This window comes from Apostichopus japonicus, chromosome 2 (assembly GCF_037975245.1).
Source record: "Apostichopus japonicus isolate 1M-3 chromosome 2, ASM3797524v1, whole genome shotgun sequence".
Taxonomy (NCBI): domain Eukaryota; kingdom Metazoa; phylum Echinodermata; class Holothuroidea; order Aspidochirotida; family Stichopodidae; genus Apostichopus; species Apostichopus japonicus.
This window is the reverse complement of record NC_092562.1, coordinates 30120968-30137178: the sequence shown is the minus strand read 5'-3', so window position 1 is coordinate 30137178 and position 16211 is coordinate 30120968. Positions and strand designations below refer to the sequence as shown.

The following is a 16211-nucleotide window of genomic DNA, read 5'->3' as shown; positions in this document are numbered from 1 at the left end:
TGTTTGCTGACGATACCACAGTATTCCTACAAAATAAGAACTTACGTGACACTCTTGCTGAAGCTGCTAGTGGTTTCTCAAACATTTCTGACTGGCTCAGAACAAATAAACTTTCTCTTAATATTCTTAAAACAAAATTACTGATTTTTGATAACAAGGTCCAAGACTCTAGTCACATTAATGTTATACTGGATGGGCATCAAGTTGATGCTTCACCTCATGCTAAATTTTTAGGGATAACCATTGATGATAAGTTGACTTGGAAACAACACATCTCCGAGGTCAGCAAGAAGCTTTCTAAATCCAATGGTGTGATCAATAGACTAAAGAATTTTTTACCTAAGAAGTCACTTTTGACCCTGTATAACGCTCTTGTGCTTCCCCATCTCAACTATAGTCTTCTTGTCTGGGGCAATACACAGTCAACTCTACTTAACAGTTTATTTAAGTTACAGAAACGTGTTATCCGCAATATAAACCAGACTCATTACATCTTGCATACTGCTCCTCTCTTTATAGACTCCAATACATTAACTTTATATGATTTGTACAAGTACCAACTAGGGATATTTATGTACAAATTTCATCATGGTCTTCTCCCACCAGCTTTTAATAACTTTTATACTTGCAATTCTAGTTATCACACTTATAACACTCGTTCGATGAATATGCTACACCATCCTTACTCTAGAACTAGTCTTAACCATTCTCAAATTCGTAGCACAGGTGTACCCTTCTGGAATTCTCTTAATCATGCCATTAAAACTTCTCCTACACTCAATACTTTTAAGCAAAAACTAAAACAATACCTACTGCATAGCAATCCATCTTAGTTGTACTTCCTGTTTTTTTTCTCTTATGCTTCTTTTTCTTTTTATAAGATTCTGACTTTGTTGGGGGTGTTTTTTTGGGGGGGGGGGGGTGGGACGGGGGTTTGTGGGGTGGGTGTTGTTTTTTTGCACTTTCTTTGTTACAAAGGGACCAGACCAGAAAAGTATCCACTTATTTCTGGTTCCTCTACTTCCATTTCACATATATATTATTTCAATACTCTATATTTACTGTTTACTGTATTTGATACCATCTATATTCATCATCATAAATTGTTCAAATGTTCAAATGTAAATGTTCAAATGTTCAAAATGTAAATGTAAAATGTAAATGTAAATAATGGAATGTAGAAATAAATTCAATTCAATTCAATTCAAAGCTGCAGTGTGGTGAGATTCATTAGTTGTAACCGCCTATACTGTATAATAAGGAACACTTTTTAAGGAACTAATCATCCTGGAAGCCCTCCTCTGGACCTTCTCGAGTACTTCATTATCCTTTGCAAGATATGGGTTCCAAATCTGCACAGCATACTCCAGATGAGGCCTTTACCAACTGCTTATATAAAGCCTAACAACTACAGTATGTCCTCTTTCAGAAAACTGAAGTTCCTCTTGATCATACCTAAAACCCATCCTCTTTTAGCAGCTTCGAGACAATGTTAAGAAGCTTGCAGAGATAAGTCAATATAGATACTTAGGTCTCTTTCAACAAAGAAATCCTGCAAAGTCTCCTTATCATTAATAGTGTAAGTATACTGTACTCTTGGTTACTACTACCAATATGCATCGCCTTGCATTTATCAATATTAAAAAAGCACTTGCCATCCCTGAGACCACCGCCAACGAAAAACCCTTATCAAAATCATTTGAATTTTTGCAGAATAACTTTTGTAAGAGACCTCAGAATACAGTTTGGTGTCATCAGCAAACATCCCGGCCGTGCACAAAATATTTCCATCAATGTCATTTATATCTATAGACAACAAACAACAAGTTGCTTTGGGTTTTTTGCAAAAAAATATGCGGAAGTGTTTGTCTCATCACAAAATACTGTAATGCAGAAGAACTATCGAGGACTGTCGCCAAACAATTTTATGGATTTTTAGTAGTATTTAGCTCCTTGATTTGATCATTTTATTGCATTTGTAAAATCTTGGGTGCATTTGCAAACTGAAGAGTTACGAGGCTGCACTGTTCTCTAGCCAGACTACAGTAGCCTAATGTACGCAGAACTCTGTCATGTTGTGTAAGTCTGGTAGTATTTTGCAACAATACTACACAGCTTGTAAAATTATAAATCCAACATTATTCTCTTCTTTACTCTCCGATCAGACCTAGTAACATAAACATCTTCTTGTGGGTCTGGACCTTCTGGTTCTGGTGCCAGAATATTTTCTATTTCTGAACTGGGGTCAGAGTTATCGGTTATAATCTCTGACTGGGGTAGAACCTTTTCCCCTTCCTTTAAATGTTTCCTATTCCTCCTCAGGATTCCGCTCGAGTCGGTTTGAATTTCATACGATCGTGGTTCATGTCTCTGCTTTAAATAGTAATGTACCTGGGGTCCATTTGCCTGAACTTTGGTCTTGTACATATACACTTTGTCCGTCAACCAACGGACTCAAAGGTTTTGCTGTTTTATCATGATAGAATTTCTGTGTGTCTTGCCTATCCTGCATACGCTCAAAAATTGAATCACGATCAACATTCTTATTTGGTACTCTGACAGGAAGATTAGATTTCACCTTACGATTGAGCAGTATAATTCTGCTGGAGACGGTATTTTACTGTCTACAGGCGTTGCTCTAAGACATAATAAGGCTAGATAAACATCTGTATTTGTCTGCTTTGCCTTGACCATCGTGTTTTTTACGATTTGGACTTGTCTCTCTATGAAACCATTAGACTGAGGATACCTAGGACTCGAGGTAATATGACTAAAATTCCATTGTTTTGCAAAATCCTTAAAGCTTTGGCTTGAGTATTGACTTCCATTGTCAGATACTAGCTTTTCAGGTATACCATATTCTGAAAACACACTTTTGCACATATCAATTACTGTATTACTAGTAGATTTGCCTTTAGGCATGGACTTAACAATAAAGAATTTAGAATAGTAGTCAGCAAGTAATAGGTACTCATTTCCACTAACATAAAACAAGTCTGTCCCAACCTTGCCACGGTCTAGTTGGGAGTTCTGGTTGTTCTAGTGGTTCTGAGGCCTGGGAATTACCATGTTCCTGACAATGACCACACACTCTAACCATCTCCTCGATATCCTTATTGATATTAACCCAATAAACACATGTTTTGGCTCTAAGCTGACATTTTACAACTCCTTGGTGCCCAGTATGAATTTTTTCGAGTATTTCAGACTGCATGGTTGGTGGAATAATAATTCTGTCACCTTTCATGATAAGACCATTCTCGATCGTAAGTTCATCTCTAAGTGACCAGTTTTTATGGATCAATATTGGGACTTCACAGCGCTTTGCAGGCCACCCATTTAATATAATGTCTTTCAAGACGTCTAACTCTGGGTCTGCCTTAGTTTCACTATGAGGTGACGTAATTTTTCATCAGAGAATTGAACAAAGTTGACAGTAACATGTTGTTTTCTACTGGACCTTCCTCTAGTGGACTCAACCTAGACAGTGCATCAGCTATAAGCATATCCTTTCCAGGTTTAAACCGAATCTTCATGTCATAACCTTGTAATCTTAATAATAACCTCTGTAATCTACAGTAGGTGGTGCTGCACCTAAGTTCTTCAGTTTTATCATTTCAAGTGGCTTGTGGTCACTTTTGACAATGAAAGATTTCCCATTAATATAGGTGTGAAACGTCTCACATGCATATACAACTGCCAGCATTTCACGTTCTATGTTGGCATACCTTTGTTCGGTTTCAGTTAGGGCTTTTGATGCAAAATAAACTGGTTTAGAATCTTGCAATAACACACATCCAATTCCTTTCCTGGATGCATCCACTTCAATGACACTTTCCTTATTGGGATCAAAATATGCCAAAATTACTTGCTTTCTAATTAGTTCCTTTATCTGGTTAAAGGATTGATTATGGGAGTTTGTCCAATGGAACTCCGTATCGGCCTTCAGTAAGGACCTTAATGGTGAAGAGCAAGTGGAAAGGTTTGGAACAAATGGTGACATGTATGTGGCTATACCCATAAATTCTTGAAGCTCTTTCTTGTTACTTGGGGCTTCAATTTTTTCTATAGCCTTAACTTTTTCAGGGTCTGGATGCACACCTTGTGAGTCATAAATTGATCCAAAAAATGTAATACTTGGCTTCTTGATTTCACACTTCTCGTAATTGAACACAAGTCCCTTCTCTCTTGCCACTTTCATGAGCCTGTGGAGGTTTTGATCATGTTCCTCCTCTGTTTTGCCATACACACCTATGTCATCAGACATTCCAAACGTACCTGGACATAATTCCAAAATTTGATCCATCTTTGCCTAGAATATGTCCTGACTAACAGACAAGCCGAATGGCAGTCTTTTAAACCTAAACCGTCCAAAAGGACTATTAAAAGTGGTTAGGAAAACTGGATTCTTTATCCAACATGATAGACCAATACCCATGTCTAGCATCCAATTTGGAGAATACGGTACTGTGTGCAAGCTTATGAGTAATTTCCTCCAATGTTGGAGTTTTATGGTAAGTACGTTTAATGGCAGAGTTTAAGTCTTTGGGGTCTAGGCATACACGCCACTTCCCATTGGCTTTTTGGGAGTACACTACACTAGAGACCCAATCAGTTGGCTCTGTTACAGACTCAATTACACCTAGTTTCTCCATGTCATCTACAGTAACTCTTTCTTGACATCATCGATTATTTGTATTAGACATCTACGAGCAGCATGAATTACCGGTGAAACATCTGTGTTTATAACAATATGGTAGTTCCCTTCTAATTTACCAATCCCTTCAAATCTATCAGGGTATAACTTTCTTAAGTCATCTGCAGTCTAAATTTTAGTGGTATCAACAGACACTCCACAATGCAAGGTAACTAACTTCAATAATAGGGATGAGTTTAATCCCAAAATAGCTGGACCTTTGACATCAGCAGCATAAAATTCAGTTTATATAGTTCTATTACGAAACTCGCATTTTAGGGTATGAGTACCGAAATGACGTATGATGCTATCATTGTAAGCCATGACCATGGTTTCGATAGGTTTAGTAGATCTGGGCAGTGGATTACCACTTTTATCAATACAATGAGGATACATTTGTCTAAATATATGCAACGGCAATACATTTCCTTCGGCACCAGTATCAACTTTGGCCTTTAATGTGGCTGGCTGATCACCTACTGTATAACTATGTTCAGGTTGACAACAGCTTGATTATCAGCTATTTTCTGAGGACCATTTATATTGTAAATATATACTGAATCAAAACAAAGGTTTTCGGCACCTCGGTTCAGACGAGAATCACTCTGGTTTACATGTGCATTTGTCAAACCGTTTACATGTCGCTTATCTTGGAGCTTACGAGGTTTAAAACTGCCTCTTCCCCATTTTGGATGATCGCCCTTTCCATTACGTTTCTTTTGTCTACATACGGATTCCCAATAGTTTGGCTTTCCACAATAATTACAATTTGTCCCTTCGGCTGGACACTTCCCCCTGTGTGGATAATTTAGTCCACACCTAACAAACTTCTGGGTATTTCCAGGATGGACTTTGGTACGACCCTTGTGCACATAATCTACAGAGATAGAGGGTGCATTTAATGCTTCCATATGTGTCCTTGTAGCCTCAAAGGTTCTTGCTACATCTAATGCATCATCAAACTTTAAGGTTTCATCTTTGCCTAACAGAATTTGCTGCACCTTCGTGTGTGATGTGCCAATTATTAGCTGTTCAATCAGTCTAATTTCAAGCTCAGTTGGGTTAAATTTACATTTACTACCCTGGATTCAGCAATGGGTTATGAATTCATCAACATTTTCAGAAGGCATTTGTCTGAATCTTTGAAGTTGGAACCTGCTTAGCCGATAATTTGTCTTTGGTTCAAAGTGTTTCGCAAACAACTTGAAAATTTCATCACAACTTTCACGTTGTGTGTCTGTAACATTCCATGTATCAAAAATGTTAATACCCTGCTGGCCCAACCACAATAGTACATATGTGACTTGTATCTTGCCTGATTTAGCAGATTGTGCCATGGAGCCATCAAACATTAGGCGACAATGCTTTTTGAAATTTCAAAATGATGTTGGTAAGTCACTTGAGTTCCAATCAAATGTTGGTGGAGACACAACATACGAATCCCCCATTTTGGTAACAACGTATTTGGATACTAACAACTAGATTAGAATTTCACAATTTCCAGCACACTACTGTAGCAGTAGCACTATACAATATACATTACTACAACTTACAAGCTTAGGCTACCTTGTACGAGCTTGGCTTAATGTTACGTAACACTCACCAGGTTTGTTTACCAGGTATGCAACAATATAGTACATGAAATAATTTTACGATAGTCATACAAACTCGTCTTAGTTCATGGAGAGTATCTGTTGGAAACTACGTCAGTTCAGGTCACCCTCTGCACCCATTAACGTTGAGGTTGTACTCCGACAGCAAGTAGACTGGACCAGAAACAAGTTTTGCACCTTGTACAGCACACACTGCATACGGTGGATATCACTACACTTTCAACGTATGGAAACTGGAAGACCTTCCAATGACGAGCCCAGAACTGTAGTAGCCAATTCCGCTAAAGGAATATGCTGCGCTCTCCTCACAGACGGTACATCGTTGCCTGTTCGTACATCTTATTTAGTAATGCGTGGACGTGCTCCTGCATCATAAGCCATAGGCAATGGTCTGGAATGTTGATTGTTTTTTAGGCTGATGTTAAACACTCAGCACAATACAAGTACTAATTGGAATAAATAGCACGACTTCTAGATTCTGATTGTATGCCAGTACTGTTGTTTAACGTAGTATATGGCAAGCTTCCACTGATGAAATAAATATAAGTCCGGTCGAACTGAATGTAACTGAAATGGCGTTTTTTGTTACACGTTCGCCTCGTGGCTTGCACCCTGTCTTCCCAGCGGCGGACTTACTGTATATTGTAGCTTAATCCAACCATGGTTTTTACCTCCATGCTCCAACGTGCTTCGAAGACTTTCATGCCTTAGCGACTGTCTATTTCTATGGACTGCTTTCCATTCGCTGCCACCATGTCATGTTTCCTTGTTTAGGTATATGAGTTCTTTCAAACAATCAAGTAGAACACAGTCGACGTAGAGTATTAACAAATAACATGTTATTATTTCTTGCATTACATCATGCTGTACAGGACAGATATATAGGACGATATGTCCAAGGTACTTTTTAAGAAAAAGTCACCCAGGAAAGAACCTGGGCACGAAAACCAAACTACCAAACGACTGATCCGCTCTCAGCCCCAGTCCCCTTGCATCGGGACTGTGACTGTGTGACCATCGTCGGGTGTGTATCACCATTCCCCTCGAAAGGGAACAGATACTACACATGATCTTAGCCAAAAGGCCGAGAAGCGATATGTCCAAGGTTACTTGTTGACAGATGGAGAGACAGGGTGAACAAGAAAGAGCAGACGGCATGCTTTAACTTATATACCAATATGCAAATACACAGCTCATTAGCATACAGGTGCAGATTATATAATGTAGTGCATCGTTTGCACACGTACATGTGAATGCATATTCAATAACATTACAAACTCACAATGAGCAGTCTAATGTTATCGTTTCACTTCCCAGTTTTCACGTATGGTGAAGCGGCCAAAATGGTTAAAAAGTATACTGTTTTGGTTGATATTTTGTCAAGACAATAAATCTTTCTTATCATTCGTTAAACATGGACAACAGAAGGTTTTTGTTAGATGCAATAAGTCAAGTGCAAAAAAAAAAAAAAAAAGAATGTCATCCCTAAGCTTAGAGTGGGTATACTTTAAGATGTTAACTGCCAAAACTGGATACTATATCGAACAGTATTAGAACAATCTCACTTGAGGGATCTGCAATTTACCGTTACAGGGTGTATTAGCGCACCTTCCCAGGCTTTTAATAGCATTGAATCGAATGATCTACATTCTTCTCCCTTCGTGGTTGTGGTAAATCAGAAGGGCGGAAAAATACAATCCTTTATGTGGAACGTAATAAACGGTTTCGCATAATCAGTAGCTCAATGGGTTTTGCCGATGCCGATTTTTTACCGATTGTCTGATCATCAGCCTGATGTCGATTATATAACCAATTATCTGCTGAACACTATTGAGTAGTCACAGAACAATACATATTTTGAGATCATTACATTTCTGAGGAACTACACATATATATGAACCAGACAGCAAACAGTAGTGCTTTCGATGATGCTACAAGAATAACCTCTGGGAAGCCGCGCAAATCTTACCACCATGTCCTGGCAGGCAAAAATCTTGCACCACTTGCTCATTGTGCACATATGCATATTAGTCCCATGGCTGAATGCACACCAGCTGATAGCCAGCCAGAGTAATGAGCACAGCGTCATGACAACACAAAGCTGCTTATTGTTCACAAACAGTGAGCAAACATGGCCAAATAAGATCATTAACTTTGGCGGTTTTGACAATCAATAGAGCTGTAGTTTAAGTTGCAAATTGTCTCCTGCACTAGCTAAAATCCGACACTACCGAATGTCCGAAGTTCAATACTTTATATAATTCTTGCAAACCTTCCACGTTATCAAACCTCACAAATAAAATTTCTTGGTCATTTATCATTAATCGTGTCCTTCATCTACTCGAAAGATCAATAAAAACAGCATATATCTTTTACCTGGGCCTGTGCATAACCTTGTTCAACGAGTGGTACATAACTATGATTGAAAAAGTAAATCATCCATTGCATTAAAAATATGCGCCCCAAAAACCCATATTGACATACCAAAAGTCAAGCAAAACAATAACTAAGCTAAGCCACACATGTATGCTAACTGCAAAGACCATCAACTGTAACGTTGATCTCTGCATACAGGTAACTGTAGTACATCCCTCGAAACTGTGGATTTAATTTAGGTGCCAGCTAACTGCGACAAAATTTCAGCTTATAAACAGTTGGTTAAAGGCATGATTTCCCTATTGACTAGAGTGTGTTGTTAGACTGCCACATATATAATTTACAGTATTAGGTGAGAATTTTAGTGCAAGCTACTTGCGTTACAAGTTGAGCGAAAAACAAGGTTTAAAGCCTAGACTGCTCCCATTATCTTTCTTTTTTTTTTACTCGACCATGCAATCGGAAGAAGCACTGCACTTATTTCTCCATAAGGCTGGACTTTCGGCGAGCGTAGGCCTTCGAGTAATTTGTTCTCGCTCATGTAGGTTACTAGCTGCATGATTAAAAACATAAAGATCTGCCGGAGTGCGAAAATTGCTCTACCACAATGATTTTTTGTTCACACATAAGATTATGCAAGAGCCTGCTGTATGTTTGACTCGGGTTCATGCTAAAGTGCAGCGTACAAAAGTATTTGGTTTTAGTGTTTTTAGATTTTTGATCTTAACAATCCAGGAAACTTTGCTTTGCAAGCAACATTTATTGTACACACTTGGCCGACTGGGCAAACAAGAACATTAGCTAGATTCCTGCAATATTAATTCACATTTCCTCACTTATTTTCACAGATGTTTTGCCTTTGCAAAAGGATAAAATACGGCGTATAAACACACTATCTTTGCGGAACATTTGGATACCTTTGAACTTTCAATTAAGAGTGCTCTTTTGTTCAACTTGCTATTGTATAGTAAATGCTTTGACTGCTGTGAATGTAACTGTATAGCATGGTGGGTAGTTTGGGAACAATGTGCACCCAAGTGTGACTCATTATTTGCTTGTGGCTGTGCTCTATATAGCGGCAGATAAATCCACCAGTCCAGACTCGGGGATTTGCGAGGCTTCCTTTACATGAATTTGACACACTAAGCTGTAGAATATAGCCAGGATGATCAAAATACTTCAAAGTAGTCCAGTACAAAGTATTGAGAATTGACAAACAATATGCACTTTGGCTGCTGACAATGGAGATGGACAATTTTCTTGTATCAACATACAGATTGATCTCTACCAAAGACAACAAGCTTCTTCTCAAGCCTAGACAAATATTTTAAAAGTAGTTTGCTATTTGGGGACCGTGGCTAAAAGTATACTCGCGAAATTCACTACGCACTATGATGATTGCTGTTCAAGTCTTCACAGTACAGATCTAAAACATCAATACTTTCTGTTAACATATATATATGTTCTGGTACTTTGGCATATACATGGTGCTACGAAACTGCACATTGGAAAATTATGTTTCTATGCAGTATGAAATTTGAACTTATACCACCAAAAGTAAGTGTTGAACAAAGTAAAACATGTTGCAGAATCATAAATAAGCAGCTAGGCCTATTGTAGTGTCTCAAAAAATTAAAATAAAACATCTGAAAACAAACCTACAAAGATAGCTTAGCTTCTGTTACGTAACAGCTCCTCAAGTACTAGGTACAGTATGTACTATACAGTAGCTACTGTGTGTAAGACTTGTAAGCCTACATGGTACCTCACTGCTACCTTGAACCACTACTCAATCGATTAGCATGAGGTCATACTTTTACCCAATTATTTACCTGGTCTTTTTAGCAGCAGATTGGTGCGCAAAAAAATATCGCTATTGCCCCATTGCACTGCCAAGTATTGAATCAAAGGGAACTTTTATGCAATGAAAATCTACTGTTAAAGAGCATCTATCTTCAACATGCAGCTAGTGTTGAGTGAAAATATTTGCAAGAAATATCCTAGCGGCAAAAACAACAAACTTGTCTTAAAAACTGACTGATGACTGACTGATGACATGTAGGAAATGCCTTAAGAAATAATTTAAGAGATGTTTGGCCACCTTTTCAGACTGACACAAACAAAAATTAACAATGCTTTAATTGTTAGTAGTATACAGGTCTGCATATCTACTGTGCAGGGATTGCTGGCGCATATAAGCAAGCAGTCATGATATCTTTGGTTAATTTTGTTTGTTAATTGGTTGAGAAATTAATATGAATGCCTTTTTAGCACAATACGACAGAAAACTTCAATAATGGAAACAATTATATCATACTGATGATGCAGTCATATGTTTTGTTCCAATAGCAACGCTGTATGTACAAAGAGTACAACTTTTGCACACAATTTGACCCCTAGTGACCCCAAATGACCTTTAGCCCCTACAAAACACCATATGCTACTTGAACTAAACGTGTCACAACTAAGTACTAAATATGAGATTGTTCCAAGCTTTCCTTCTTGAAATATTGCATGTACAAGCTTTTCACAATTTGACCGCTATAGTGACCCAAATGACCTTGGTCTTTCATATAAAACAATTAGCTTCTTGAACTTAACGTGTCACAACTACCTACTAAATATGAGATTGGTCCAAGATACAGTTCGTACAGTAAGCACAATAAAAACCAGATTGAATACAGATTAATTTCTTCCTTAATTTTTGGTGAAATTTCTTATCAATTATATATGTCTTAAAAAATTTGTTAAATTGTCATATATGTAGTGCATCGATGAAAATGTTATTTTTGTGTACCACAAGATAAGTTTTAACAGCAGACTCTCCGTTGATTATACTTCGCGTTTTCAATCGGACAGTTAGTTCTGTGAAGCCTAGCTTCTCGGTACCTAGCTTATTCTGCCCTGACATTGATTCTGCCAAGTTTCATCTTTTGATTTTCCAAATACTTCCAAGCTTCCTTTTACTGTAAATTAAGTTGATCTGTAATTTTATTTCAGCGATTTCGAAGAACGGTTTATAAACTGTGGTTTGAATGTGAGAGTGTATTATATGAGCAATGCCATGTATAAACCAACTGGGCATGGTGGGCTGTATGTACATTCGCGATGTGTACATAATAATATATATATAGTAGGCAATCACCTGTGTGTGTACACATGAGATTGTATTTGCTGCAGAAACAGGAGTTCCTATTTGCCTGCACAATTTTCACATGGATAGAAAGAGAAAAATAAGAACTATTAGGACAATGTATCCACATCGTCCACCAGACAATTCCTTAAACAGGAAGCATTATGAGCCGACCATGCTACCTGTCTGCAAGCTTTAAAATAAAAAGTTGTTCATCCCATGGCCTTTCATTTCAAACCACCTGTAGAATGTTGTTCTATGGCTGTTATAGACAATAAAGTTAACACTTGTAGGCATATGGTGATAGCACGACATTGTAAATAACAGCAACAACTTATTTCTTACAGCAGTAATGAGCCCAGCATTATTACAGTATTGACAGGAGACCTAGGTCTCTTAAATAGCGTTAGGCTTAGGCTAGTACAGATTTGGTAGTTTATCAATGCCGGGCAGTGTCATTGCCGCTTTAACTTGTGTACGGTGGACACATTGACAGCTGATAGTGGCATTTCTTGATCCAACTTACCAAATGCAGGACCGAATTTTAACAGAAATAATAGAAACACTGTTAAAGTCGCAGTTAACAACACAGGACTTCTACTTTCACGTACAATGCTAGCCATTTCGTTCACAATAAATGTAGTCGGCCTTGATAAGGCTGAGGAGTTCCTGATCTGCACCCTATGTAAGGGTGGTGATACGTGTGTTGTTGGCAGTGGGTTTGGAGCCTAATCGAACACTGTGTAGTTTGCATGTTGTTCTGCCATAATACGCGAGCTGCACAGTGTGTAATGAAGAGGGAACTTGTTGTGTGCTGTTACTTCCTGGTGTTAGGATGGATCTGCGTCATTGGCTCGAACTTTCAAAGACATATTGGACTGAACCATTCACACATGGGGTAACAGATAACAGTTTTTGATTAAAAGGTATAGCTGGTGTTTTTTTTTTTTTTTTCGACATCCTCTAATTCGTTCAAATGCAGGCGCGTAGCCAAGGGGGGGGGGGGGGGCGAAGGGGGAAGCCGCCCCCTTGAGCATATTTTTTAATTTTTGTTTTTATGTTTTTATGATATCGCTAGTATTTTAAAAAGAGAAAATGCTAAGATACAACTAATTACAAGGCCTGGGAAGTGCCATTTCCAGCGATCTGGGAGGCATTTTCAGCCAAAATTTTCTTGTACGCTTCGCGCCAATTATGGTGGCGCTACGCTTAGATAGTTTGCAAAGCCGAATCTACAGTTTCGCCCCTCCCTTGGTAAATTCCTGGCTACGCGCCTGTGCAAATGTATGTTACATTGAATATTTACCGTTGTACCTTTCCATTGATACATGGCACATTTATTATTTTCTTTTGGGACTCGGTAAAACTTGAGCAAACCTCGTAGTTTTGGACAAGGAATTGGCTCTTTTTCAAAAATACCTAAGCGCTCACGTGACTGCAGGTCACCCTTTGACATGAGTCGGTTGAGGAATAATTTCGAACGAGCTATTCACTTTACCGTACGCCGACACCACACCCTGTTCATACTATCAACGAATTGTGTAGTAGTATAGTTGCAAAAAACACTTGTGAAAACCGAAATGTCGGTTTCTTTTCGTTTCTCAGTCCTCAAACCGACGATAAACGTCGCAGGCTTTGTATTACTTTTGTAAGACGTTCTCGCTCCCAGGGTTTCCCACCGTCTGCAGTATGGTGGGCCATCAGTCTCAAATCGTGGGGAATCGACTTATACCGATTTCATTCGACATATACCAATTTCCTTCGACTTATACCAGTTTCCAGCAGCTTAAATTGACTTCTACCGATTTAAATCGACATACATCAGTTTAATTCGACATATCATCGATTTAAATCGACATCCACCGGTTTAAATCGATGATATGTCGAATTAAATCGGAAGAAGTCAATTTCCGTGGACTTATATCAGTTTCTAGCAACTCAAATTGACATATATGTGACCTATTTTAGGGGCATATCCAGGGGGGCATTGGGGGCGCGCGTCACCTGTGTAAGGAAAAGGGGAGAGAAAAAAAGAGGGGAAACAAAGGGAAAAAAGAGGGGTGAAAGAAGAGGAGGAAGGAAAGGAAAGAAGGGAAAAGAAAAAGAAGTAAGAGAGAAAAAGGAGAAAAGGAGGGAGTAGAAGATAAACGCCAGGAAAACACCGGGAAGAGAAGAGGAACAGTCATTATTACAGCGCTGATCACTATTATATACATAGGTTAGCCAGTGACGGATCGAGGATTACGGAAGGGGCGTGCGCCTCACCCTGCCCCTTACACCGACAACTCCATTTTTGACATTTCCATTTTTCCTCTCTCACAAACATATATATATATATATATATTTATATATATTAATATATATATATATATAATATAAAAAAAAAATTAAAAATTAAGCATTTGACATTTCAATGATTTCCCCCAACCAACAGTTCTCTAGTTATGTTCATTGCATACGGAAACATTATGTATTACTTAAAATTATTGAAAGTCAAAATCCTAAGACATGAGATCTCAAAATAACCGATGTGTAAATGCAACTTGAACGGTAAGTGTCTTTTCCGACGATCTAGGAGTATTTTTTAGCAAAATAAATCGTCGTTCTCTCCTCGCCAACCGATGGTGGCGCTCCGCTTAGATAGTATCAAGTAGTGTGTTACCCCTATATGACCTACTGACCCCCACCCCCCCCTTGTAAACATTTCTGCTGACGCCCTTGTTTGGACCTCTAAAGGGGGCCCCTTTGGACCAGGAGCCACACCACTCCCAGGCTCATCGTTACGCCAATGGTGGAGTATTGCACAATAAACAGATAGTAGTTATTTATTTCAGTCTCATTTCAATTGTTCGAATTTTTAAAGCAAACAGCAGATATCACATCATATCAGTGGGCATGAAAATGGCGTTCCGGGATGAACAGCCTCCAAACTGTAGATGCATATGTGTAGTGTTCGGTTTCGGAAATATCTGGTATTTTTTCATTTCCTTCAACAAGGTTTGATAGTAGCCGTTATAAGAGGTTTTAATATTTGTACACCAATAAACTAACTGAACTTTCGAAAATTTCCCTGACCACCATTCCTCATCATACTTCCCTCCATGGGCGGCGATCATGAGGGGGGGGGGGCGGGGGGAGGGGACATGCCCCCAATTTGTTAGGTGGGGGATTTATTATCTACTATCCCCCCAATAATTGGTGGCATAGTTTTTTGTGGCTATAAATAGAAAATAATGCGTGAGATTATTTATCCATATCATATTTGGCGGTGGCAATAAACTTCATCCAACACATGCTGTGTGAGGTAAATGACTCTTCGTGGTCGTTTCTGTGACCTGTGACCTATAAAGCATGTTGAACTCATGATTATTATCATAATGTCTGTACATCTCTTGAGTATCAGTGTAAGTACGTACAATCGTGTATGTGATCCACATCGATATGGGTTCACTGGGTTTTCATTTGGCCTGTTTCCTACAAGATTTCTAAACGCAGACGCGTAGCCAAGGGAGGTGGGCGGAGAAGGAGACCGCCCCCCCCCCCCTCGAGCATATATTTTGTATTTTTTTATGATATCGAAGTTTTACAGTAGCCGTTATAAGAGGTTTTAATATTTGTACACCAATCAAATAACTGTGTCTGAACTTTCGAAAATTCCCTGACCAACAACATTCTTCATCATACTATACCCTCTACTCGTGCAATTTTGACCGGTCTGTTAGGGGTTGAGGGGGTGTTGTCTATATTGGTTGTCCATAGAGGAAATTTTGTGCAACATTATGGATATGTTTTAAAGTAAATTTATTATTAAGTTCTGAACAAATAATGGGCTTAAAACCTTGAAAAGTGGGCTGACGGGTATTGTGGGGAGTTACGTAGAATCACTTACAAAAGCAATGATCCACATGAGATGCAATGAGATCGAACATGATGTGTGACTGGTGATAATCTTGAAAAAGATTATGGATGATAAAAAAACTATTGGGAAAACTTGGTTCTCAGGCAAAAGTGTACATCTGTTTGGTCATTTTCAAGCCCGAGAAGTGCCATTTCCGGTGATCTGGGGGGGGCTATAAAACCCAGAAATTTTCAGAATTACAGTATTCAAGCTCAAATCATGCATTCCACTGTGCTTGTGTATATTTTCAATTATTTGTGCGCCTTGCCAGGTGACTACACGTGCAATCTTCAAAAAGGTTATAGATGGAAAAAAAAACTAAAAAACTGGCTCTCAGGCAAAAGTGTACATCTGGTTGGTCAGTTTCATGCCAGAGAAGAGCCATTTCGGGTGATCTGGGGGTATCAAAACCAAAAATTAAAAGGCTCCAAAACTACATACCCAACCCTGCACAGCAGATCTCATCCCTGGCAGTCACATTATGCAGCCCTAACT

General features: G+C 38.7%; 1 protein-coding gene and 1 pseudogene across 1 annotated transcript in view; both read right to left on the bottom strand.

The window, feature by feature from the left end:
* Positions 1-16211, bottom strand: part of LOC139955788 (uncharacterized) — a 491243-nt gene that overhangs the window by 248887 nt on the left and 226145 nt on the right. The gene's annotated exons all lie outside the window — the stretch shown is intronic.
* LOC139957758 (U2 spliceosomal RNA) lies at positions 7329-7405 on the bottom strand (annotated as a pseudogene).